The 10179-nt window shown below is 40.0% G+C and overlaps 2 pseudogenes; both read left to right on the forward strand.

Moving 5' to 3' along the window:
* The first annotated feature begins 2542 nt into the window (after positions 1-2542).
* Positions 2543-3635, forward strand: LOC129394497 (histone-lysine N-methyltransferase SETMAR-like; annotated as a pseudogene).
* Positions 3636-5336: 1701 nt separating this feature from the next.
* Positions 5337-9613, forward strand: LOC100982934 (protein NipSnap homolog 1-like; annotated as a pseudogene).
* The last annotated feature ends 566 nt before the right edge of the window (positions 9614-10179 follow it).

The raw sequence follows: 10179 nt of genomic DNA on the forward strand, positions 1-10179 counted from the left end.
CATATGAATTTTGGGGAATACAAACATTCCATTCATAGCACCAAGGCTAAGCCCAGGAGATTTCTTGAACTGAGGAGATGGACTGAGTCTGGGAGAGCAGGGCAGATAGAATACTGGAGAGGAGACAGCTGCACAGAGAGAACTCTGGAGAACTTCAGAGGGCCCCACTCAAGAACTCAGTGCAGAACTCATCAGGGCCTGCATGTGAGAAAATTACTTGGGGCCAGGGAAAGTCCATTCAAAAAGGTTAGAGTTAACAGTGCCTAGTGCTCACACAGGGCTGAGAACACACTCTAGCTGTTTCTACCAGAAAGATTTGAAACCTCATGGTTCTTAAGGCATGGAGTATGGAACTAAGATAGGTCTTGCCTCACTAGTGGAAATAATGAGCATGGAACCTGCCTAACAAATTTTAAAAGCAAAAGCAGAAAGGATTTTAAAAGCAAAAGCAGAAAGGCTCTCTGTTTCCAAGTAACTTAACTGCATTCCAGAAACATAGTTTAAGAATATGTATAGGAATACAAAAATATCCAGCACCCCAAAAGGTAGATCTATAAAATCTGGCATCCAATAAGAAGTTATTCAGGCATGCCAAGAATCAGAAATATGTTATCCACAATGAGGAGAAAAATTAATCATTTGACATCAATCCAGAACAGCAACAAATATTAGAATGGGCAGATTAAGACATTTAACTTGTTATTTTAACTGTATTCCATATGATAATAAGTAGAGATATGGGAGATACTTAAAAAGGCCAAAGTCAAACTTTTAGAGATTAAAACTATAATGGTTGAAGTGAAAAATACATTGGATGGGATTAATGGCAGATTAAACATTGTAGAATAAAAAATTATTGAACTTGAAGACATAGTAATAGAAACTATAAAAATGAACACACAGAAGAAAAAATAGAAAGAAATGAATATAGCATTAGTGAACTATGGGACAATTTCAGGTGGCTTTATATACATGTAATTGGAGTCACCAGAAGAAAAAAGACAGGCAGAGTAGTGGGTGGGGGCAGAAAAATATTTTAAGGAATAATGGTCACAAAATGTCCAAATTTGATTAAGACTATAAACTCACATCCAAGAACCTCAATAAATCCCAAGAACAAGAAACATAAAGAACACCACACCAAGGTACATGATAATCGAATTGCTAAAAATCAATGATAAAGAGAGAATCTTAAAAGCAACTACAGAGAAAGATGTTACTATACAGAGAACAAAGTTAAGGATGGCAGTAGACTTGCCAGAAACAATGCAAACAAGGGGACAATAGAGAAACATCATTAAAATACTGAAAGATGAATACTGTCTACTAGAAATCTATACTTAACAGACATGTCTTTCAAAATCAAAGGCTAAAAAAATTCATTGCCAACAGACCCATATGCTAAGAAATGTTAGAAGAAGTCTTCTGGACAGAAGGAAAATGATATCAAGTGAAAATCAGTATCTACACGAAAGAATAAAGAGCACTAGAAATAGTAACTACATATGTAAATATATGACATTTTCTTATCACTTAAACCTTAAAGATAATGTTTGTGTAATTAAAAATAATAACAATGTACTGCAGGGTTTGTAACATATACAAAAGGAAAATGTATAATAACATGAACACAAAAGTTGGGTGGGGATAAATGGAAGTACGCTATCGTGTTTCCCATACCATACTTAAAATGGCATCATATCACTTGTAAGTGGACTATAACAGTTTATTTTAAACTGTTATTTATATATATATAAAATAAACTCTAATGAAATGATTAACAAAACAAAAAGTGATGGTTTATAAACCAACAAAGGAGATAAAATCATAAAACATACTTGCTTACTCCAAATGAAGGCAGAAAAAGAGCAAAAAATAAAAAAATGGGACAAATGGAAAACAAATAGTAAGATGACAGATTTAAACTTGGCCATAGTAATAATCACATTAAATGTAAATGGTCTAAACACCCCAATTTAAAACATTTCAGACTGAATAAAAAACATGGCCTAATTACACACTGTCCACAAAAAACACACCTTAAAAATAAAATACACAAGTAGATTAAAAATAAAAGGGTGGAAAAACATATAGCATGCTAACATTAATTAAATGAAAACTTATGTATCTATATTAAATTTCAGAGCCAAAAAAATTATGAGGGGTAAAGAAGATGATTTTGTAATGGGAAAAGGATCAATTCATCAAGAGAACATAATAATCCTAAAATTTTATGAATGTAATAAGAGTCTTAAAATACTTGAAGCAAAAACTGAGGTAATTTCATGGAAAAAACAGACAAATCCACAATCTTAGATGTTTCAATTCTCACTTCTCAATAACTGATAGAAAAATTAAGAAAATCAATAAAGATATAGAAGTTTTGAACACCATCAGCCAATTTCACTAAATTCACATTTAGTGAATTACTTTTGTGAGTGCAAAAGTAATTGTGGTTTTTGCATTGTTGGAATTTGCTCTTTGATATTGGAATACATTCTTAAATAAATGTGTTATGTTATACATCACTTTAATGGGCATTTCTCATTTTTTTTTCTAATGACTTATTACTTGCTGTTTATTCTGTTTATTTTATGTTTATTTTAGACTATGGAAATGATGTTAGACAAAAAGCAAATTCAAGCAATTTTCTTATTTGAGTTCAAAATGGGTCGTAAAGCAGGGGAGACAACTCGCAACATCAATAATACATTTGGCCCAGGAACTGCTAACAAACGGGTAGTGCAGTGGTGGATCAAGAAGTTTTGCAAAGGAGACAAGAGCCTTGAAGATGAGGAGTGTAGTGGCTTGCCATCGGAAGTCGACAATGACCAATTGAGAGCAATCATCAAAGCTGATCCTTTTACAACTACACAAGAAGTTGCCAAAGAACTCAATGTTGACTGTTCTATGGTCGTTTGGCATTTGAAGCAAATTGGAAAGGTGAAAGAGCTTGATAAGCTCATGAACTGAGCAAAAATTAAAAAAAAAATCATTTTCAACTGTCATCTTCTCTTATTCTATGCAATAACAATGAACCATTTCTCGATCGGATTGTGATGTGTGATTAAAAGTGGATTTTACATGACAACCGGCAATAACCAGCTCAGTGGTTGGTCTGAGAAGAAGCTCCAAAGCACTTCCAAAGGCCAAACTTGCACCAAAAAAGTCATGGTCACTGTTTGGTGGTCTGCTGCCAGTCTGATCCACAACAGCTTTCCGAATCCCAGCAAAACCATTACATTTGAGAAGAATGCTCAGCGAATCGGTGAGATGCACTGAAAACTGCAATACCTATAGCCAACATTTGTCAGCAGAAAGGGCCCAACTCTTCTCCATGACAACATCTGACCACTTGTTACACAAACAACACTTCAAAAGTTGAACAAATTGGGCTACAGAGTTTTGCCTCACCTGCCATATTCACCTGACCTCTTGCCAATTGATTACCACTTTTTCAAGCATCTCGAAAATTTTTTGCAGGGAAAAGGCTTCCACAACCAGCAGGATGCAGAAAATGCTTTCCGTGAGTTCGTTTCAATCCTGAAGCAAGGATTTTTTACGCTACAGGAATAAACAAACTTATTTCTCATTGACAAAAATGTGTTGCTTGTAATGGCTCCTATTTTGACTAACAAAGATATGTTTCATGTGGCTTTCATACCAGGGATGCAGGGATGGTTTAACATCTGTGATGGTTAATATTGAGTGTCAACTTGATTGGATTGAAGGATGCAAAGTATTGTTCCTGGGTGTGCCTTGAGGGTGTTGCCAAAGGAGATTAACATCTGAGTCAGTGGACTGGGAGAGGCAGACTTACCCTCAATTTGGGTGAGCATCACCTAATCAGATGCCAGTGCAGCTAGGATAAAAACAGACAGAGGAATATGGAAGGACTAGACTGGCTGAGTCTTCTGGCCTACATCTTTCTCCCATGCCGGATGCTTCCTGCCCACTAATATCAGACTCCAAGTTCTTCAGCTTTGGGACTCTTGGACCTTCAATCACAGACTGAAGGCTACACTGTCCGTTTCCCTACTTTTGAGGTTTTGGGACTCGAACTAGCTTCCTTGCTCCTCACCTTGCAGACGGCCTATTGTGGGACCTTACCTTGTGATTGTGTGAGCCAATCAATACTCCTTAATAAACTCCCCTTTATATATACATCCATCCTACTTTTCTGCTCCTCTAGAGAACCCCGACTGATACAACACCCACAAGTCAATAAATGTGATACACCACATAAACAGAATTAAAAACAAAAAAATCACATGATCATCTCAATAGATGCAGAAAAAACATTTGACAAAATCTAGCACCACTTTATGATTGAAACCCTTGGCAAAATCAGCATAGAAGAGACATACCTTAAGGTAATAAGAGCCATCTATGACAAACTCACGGCTAAATGAGGAACATTATACTAAATGAGGAAAAGTTGAAAGCATTCCCCCGAGAACTGGAAGAAGACAAGGATGTTCACTTTTACCACTTCCATTCAACATAGTAATGGAAGTCCTAGCCACAGCAATCAGAGAGGAGAGAAAAATAAAAGACATCCAAACTGATAAAGAGGAAGTCAAACTGTTGCTGTTTGCTGATGATATGATCGTATACCTAGAAAAACTCTAAAGACTCATCAAAAAACTCCTAGAACTAGTAAATGAATTCAGCAAAGTTTCAGGTTACAAAATTAATGTACACAAATCAGTAACTCTGCTATATTCCAACTGTGACCAAGCCGAGAATCAAATCAATAACTCACAATAGTTACAAAAAATAATACTTAGGAATATACTTAACCAAGGACATGATAGACTTCTACAAGACAAACCACAAAACATTGCTGAAAGAAATCATAGATGACACAAACAAATGGAAACACATCTCATGCTCATGGATGGGTAGAATCAACATTGTGAAAATGACCGTACTGCCAAAAGCAATCTACAAATTCCATGCAGTTCCCATCAAAATACCATCATCATTCTTCACAGAATTAGAAAAAAACAATCCTAATATTCATATGGAACCAAAAAAGAGCCCACATAACCAAAGCAAGACTAAGCAAAAAGAACAAATCTGGAGGCGTCACATTACCCGACTTCAAACTATACTATAAGGCCATAGTCACCAAAACAGCATGGTACTATTATAAAAATAGGCACATAGACTAATGGAACAGAATACAGAACCCAGAAAAAAAGCCAAATGATCTTTGACAAAGCAAACAAAAACATAAAGTGGGGAAAAGACACCTTATGCAACAAATGGTGCTGGGATAATTGGCAAGCCACATGTAGAAGAATGAAATTGGATCCTCATCTCTCATCTTATACAAAAATCAACTCAAGATGGATTAAGGGCTTAAATCTAAGACCTGAAACCATAAAGATTTTAGAAGATAATATCAGGAAAACTCTTCTAGACATTGGCTTAAGCAAAGACTTCATGACCAATAACCCAAAAGCAAATGTGACAAAAACAAAGATAAATAGATGGGGCTTAATTAAATTAAAAAGCTTCTTCACAGCAAAAGGAATAATCAGCAGAGTAAACAGACAACCCACAGAGTGGGAGAAAATCTCCACAATCTATACATCAGGCAAAGGACTAATATTCAGAATCTACAATGAACTCAAACAAATCAGCAAGAAAAAAAAAAACAAACAATTGCATCAAAAAGTGGGCTAAGGACATGAATAGACAATTCTCAAAAGAAGATAAACAAATGGCCCCAACAAGCATATGGAAAAATGCTCAACATCACTAATTATAATGGAAATGCAAATCAAAACCACAATGTGATATCACCTTACCCCTGCAAGAATGGCCATAATAAAAAAAATCAAAGTAATGGATGTTGGCATGGATGCAGTGAAAAGGGAACACTTTTACACTGTTGATGGGAATGTAAACTAGTACAACCACTATGAAAAACTGTTTGGAGATTCCTTAAAGAACTAAAAGTAGGTCCACCATTTGATCCAGCCATCCCACTACTGGGTATCTACCCAGAGGGAAAGAAGTCATTATACCAAAAAGAAACTTGTACACACATGTTTATAGCAGCAAAATTCGCAATTGCAAAAATGTGGAACCAACTCAAATGCCCATCAGTCAACAAGTGGATAAAGAAACTGTGGTATATATATACAATGGAATACTACTTAGCCATAAAAAGGAATGAATTAATGGCATTCACAGCAACCTGGATGGAACTGGAGACTATTATTTTAAGTGAAGTAATTCAGGAATGGAAAACCAAACATTGTATGTTCTCACTTATATGTGGGAGCTAAGCTATGAGGACACAAAGGCATAAGAATGATACATTGGACTTTGGGGACTCAGGGGAAAGGGTCGGGGGTGGTGAGGGATAAAAGACTACACATTGGGTACAGTGTACACTGCTTGGGTGATGGATGCCCCAAAATCTCAGAAATCACCACGAAAGAGCGTATTAATGTAACCAAACACCACCGGTTCCCCCCCTCAAAACCTATTGAAATAAAAAATTAAAAGTAAAAAAAACATGTTTGAACCTAGTTATAATGATTTAAAATTCATGGGCCAAAACCACAATTACTTTTGCACCAACCTAGTGCAACTCCACCTAGTGAGAGCAGAATATACATTCTCTTCAAACACACCATGAGGTCTTCCTGCAACCTTCCCTGATCCAACATGGCTTCATGGCTGTGCAGCATCTCTGCAGTGTCACAGTGGCTACTGGAAGGCCCAGGCCTGTGCTGGGGATGTTGCAGCTGCGGCTGTGCTGCATTTCTATCCCAAGGACAATGAAGGCTACTGGTTCTGCTCCCTCTTTGTTCACAAAGTGGATCCCTGGAAGGATGCCCACTCTGCCCTGCTGTCCAAGAAGGAGACCAGCAACCTCTACAAGATCCAGTTTCACAGTGAGAAGCCTGAGTGCCCGGATGCCTATAGTAGGCACTGATGGAGGCAGCACTGTCCATACTGCACTAGGATGAGGACTACCCTGCTCCCTCATGGGCAACTGGAACACGTGCTGTAGGGAGCAGGACCAGGCACTGCACCTGTGGAGGTTCTCAGGTGGCTACTCAGCCCTCACGGACTGCATGACAAGGAGTACCTGGAGGTCCGGAAGGATTGCAGCTGGATGCTGTTGTCCAGGAGACACCAATTGCTCCTTGAGTTCAGCTTCTGGAATGAGCCATAGCCCAGCGTGGACCCCAACATCTTATGAGCTGAGGACATGCAAGCTTAAGCCAGGAACCATGATGGAGTAGGGGAACAATTGGGGTCCTGCCAGCAGGTACCAGCAGCAAGTCCCAGCAGGAGAACCAGGAGGCGATGGTGGCTTCTCCCAAATAGGAGAGCTCCACCTTGTGCATCATCTCTGGTCCTGTAAAGACCCACAGTCTTGGGAGGAGACCCGAAGTGCTGCCTGCGGGAAGGCGGCTTGGGATGAAATGTCTATTATACAGTTCTCCTCGGGCAACACGGGGAGTCTTGGATCCTCTTGAGGTCTTCAAGAGGACCTCACCTCTCCAGTCATGCTCCCAACACTTCTACCTTCTTCCCTTTCTCCCTCAGGGCAACCCCGGACAGAGGAGCACCCCAGTCCTACTGTCATGGTTTTCTCTTGGCTCTGGGAGGACTCTGAGGGTCCATGCTTAGCTCAGACAATGGGGAACTGAAGGATGACAAATTCTGAGGACTTAGAGCTCAGCTCAGCTCCTTCCTGCCTTCCCCTCCTCCCTCCTTCCCCCTGCTGGAAGTAGTTCCTAATTTCTCTGAATGAAACATAACCATCTTCTAGGTCTGCTTACATCTTTTCCTAAGATTTCTCAGTCCCCAGCTATCACCACAGAAATCCTCGGTTTAGCTTAATTGCACAAAAGGAAGTATGTCCAGTGGTTAGAGGTGGGATGGGAGGGAAGGAGGTCAGGTCAGGCCAAGCCAGGTCCTCAGGAATTCCCTGATCTCCACTGAGCCACTGCCACCCACTTGCTGTTTAGTCTAAACCAAGTCCCTCCTGATGGGGAAAATCCTGGAACTGCTAAAAAAACCCCTCAAATAAGCAAGGTCGGGAGGATGTTCAGACATTCCATCCAAAAAGACAGGGAAAAAGGATGGGACCCAGGAAGGATTTAGGGGCAGGAGATAGACATGTAACAGAATCCAGAAGGTAAAACTTAGAATTCAGAACTTGAGTTTGAACGGCAGAATTTGGAATTTGGAATACAGAATTGGAAGATAGAACAGAGGTGACAGGCTGGGCGCGGTGGCTCATGCCTGTAATCTCAGCACTTTGGGAGGCTGAGGTGGGCAGATCATGAGGTCAGAAGTTCAAAACAAGCCTGGCCAACATAGTGAAACACTGGCTTTACTAAAAATACAAAAATTAGCCTGGCATGGTGGCATGTGCCTGTAGTCCCAGCTACTCAGGAGGCTGAGCCAGGAGAATTGCTTGAACCCGGGAGGCGGAGGTTGTGGTGAGCCGAGATCTTGCGGTGAGCCGAGATCACGGCACTGGACTCCAGCTCAGGTGACAGAGCGAGACTCGGTCTCAAGAAAAAAAAAAAAAAAAAAAAAAAGAGACAGTTGGAATAGAAGAAGTCTGGGGCATATCATTTAGATGCTAAAAAAAAAAAAAAAAAAAAAAAAAAAAAGAGACAGTTGGAATAGAAGTCTGGGGCATATCATTTAGATGCTTAAAAAAAAAAAAAACAAAACATTTCCAGGACATTTTAAAGGTATTTGGAATCAGGGCTGTTTCTCCTGGTGGAGTACGTTCCCAGGGAGACTGGGACACAGAAAAGAAGGGACTTGGAGTCCTGTCTACTGGGCACTCAGCTCAAAGCTCACACCCCTGAGGGACTCTGCTTGACATTTACATGTTACCCTTCTCAAACGGGGCTTCTGTGCCTCCTGGAAATTTAGGTAAGCTTGGTTCAACCCTCCCAAGTTACAGCCTGTGAAAGCTCAGGGTCTTCCTCATGATCCTGGACAATTCCTGATGGCCTAATTCTTCAGTCTGTTCTTGTCAGCATTAGAGGGTGCAGCCTCCTGCCATCTTGGATAAAAAACCCAGTCTGCAGTGGTTTCACTAAGGGTGCTCCCAACAGATGATTCGTGGGTGTGGGGGACTTGCTCAAGATTTGAGGGGTCTCGCCAGGCTCCCCAGAATCTTCATCCATTTCACTGTTCCTCTCTCTTTTTCAGGGTCAACAGCCCTCTTCCCACCATCTAAAGCTCATATGAGCTTACTGTGTGGACCCACTCGGAAGCCCAGAGTTGGAATAAAGATTATTTTAAACTGAAGACATTTGAGGTTCAACAGATGCAGAGAAAAGCCTCCTCAGAGCTTCCCTTATCTGACTAAAAGCAGCAACTTCTGGTAAATGAAGCTACCATAGATCCCTTCTCCGGGGGAGTTTCAAGTCCCTGAAGAAGACGGAAAGACCACCTTTATTTGTATGGAAAAATATCACCACACTCTTTAAAAAATGTCCCGTTATCCTGAAAAAAATGTATTTCCTAAAGAAGCCCATCTGTATTTCCTACAGGAGCCTTTTCTCCCTCCTCCCTTTCCCCTACTAGGTTAGGTATTTAAGCCCCAAATTCTAATCACGACTTTGAGTTACTCATCACTGAACACTCAGGCTTGCGTAAATAAACTCTTCTCTTGCGAATGTGTCTTTTGTCAGTTTAATTTACAGAACTCCAATCACCAAACCTAAAAAGATAGAGAAAAAGTTTACCTCCCCTACATTATTTATCTTCTGCCTCCTCCTCTAAAGTCTCAGCTTCTAACCCAGATAAGATTATCTAGGAATCGCCCCCAGAAAGGCGTGTTTCCTAAGCCTACCCGTAATTATGAGAGAAGAAAAATTTTCCTTCTAGCTGCGCAGGTATTACATGGATGGGGTCAGGATAAACCCACATTACTCAAAGAAATATTTGCATTTTTAGGCCAACCACTATCCACAGAATCTCTGGGCTTAACTATTCCTTAGGGAGAGCACAAGAAGGAAATTGCAAAGCTTTTGTCAAAATATTTGGCCACCAAAAAATTCCTGCTTGCTTCGCAGAGACAGATGCGTGAATGCCACAGCACTATCTGTTCTGTGTTTTATGATCCTCCCCAAAATAACAGTCTCTGTTGGATTTGCGCTGGTGATTTGAGAATAA

The sequence above is a fragment of the Pan paniscus genome, chromosome 19 (assembly GCF_029289425.2).
Source record: "Pan paniscus chromosome 19, NHGRI_mPanPan1-v2.0_pri, whole genome shotgun sequence".
In the NCBI taxonomy this organism is placed as follows: Eukaryota; Metazoa; Chordata; class Mammalia; order Primates; family Hominidae; genus Pan; species Pan paniscus.